Source organism: Nelumbo lutea, chromosome 1, assembly GCF_056320005.1.
Source record: "Nelumbo lutea isolate HS-2025 chromosome 1, American lotus-T2T, whole genome shotgun sequence".
NCBI lineage: Eukaryota > Viridiplantae > Streptophyta > Magnoliopsida > Proteales > Nelumbonaceae > Nelumbo > Nelumbo lutea.
The window spans coordinates 108,460,038-108,460,984 of NC_142684.1; the positions used below are offsets into that span (position 1 = coordinate 108,460,038).

Sequence of the window (947 nt, forward strand, 5' to 3'; positions counted from 1 at the left end):
CCAGCTTTTTGATTGAGGCTTCCTGGTTCTGGAACCTGGTTTCTGCACCTGCTATAAATTTTGTCATCAGTTCCTCCAAATTGGACTTTGGTTTAGGCTGATGATAAGTCTGGTGGAATGGCTTGGAGGTATGCTGATTTGGCCAGGACTGGTTTGAATGTCCCCTCCATCCTGGATGAAAAATATGGTGACTCTGATAACCCTGCTGTCTTGACGAATTGCTGACATAGTCAACTTGTTCAGTAGATGGCCTGAACTGATTGCCAACTTGGCATTCAGTACTGATGTGGCCTCCCCCACACAATTCACAATTAAGAGGCTGCACATGCATGGCAACTATCTGCATTTCATCTATTTTCTTACTGAGTGCTCCTATTTGTGCAGATAGTGCCGTATAAGTATCAACATTATGCAAGTCATGCTGCTTCCTAGTTTGAGTTCTTTCATAATGCCATTGATAATTGTTGGCTGCCATTTGCTCAATAAGTGCATGGGCAACCTTAGGAGTTTTATTATTTATGGACCCTCCGGCTGCAACATCTAATATGGTCTTATTTGAGTCAGTAAGACCATTATAGAAAGTCTGCACTTGCAGCCAAATGGGGAGGCCATGGTGAGAAACTCTCCTTAACAGCTCATTGTATCGTTCCCATGACTCGTATAAAGATTCCCCCTCTTGCTGGAAAAAAGTAGTGATGTCATTCCTCATTTTAGCAGTTTTAGAAGGGAAAAAATATTTAGAGAGAAAACAGCTGGCCATTTCATCCCACATAGCTATTGATCCTGCCAGTAATGAATTCAGCCATGCTTTGGCTTTATCCTTCAAAGAAAATGGGAATAACCTCAACCTAATGGCATCATCACTTACCCCATTGTGTTTGAAGGTGTCACAAATTTCTAAAAAGTTAGAAATGTGTGCATTGGGATCTTCGTGGGCCAATCCACAG

General features: G+C 42.0%; 1 non-coding gene across 1 annotated transcript; it reads left to right on the top strand.

The window, feature by feature from the left end:
• The first annotated feature begins 605 nt into the window (after positions 1 to 605).
• Positions 606 to 712, top strand: LOC148876695 (small nucleolar RNA R71). Its single transcript, XR_016106363.1, has one exon. It is a non-coding gene; the product is annotated as a small nucleolar RNA R71 (small nucleolar RNA).
• Positions 713 to 947: the final 235 nt, after the last annotated feature.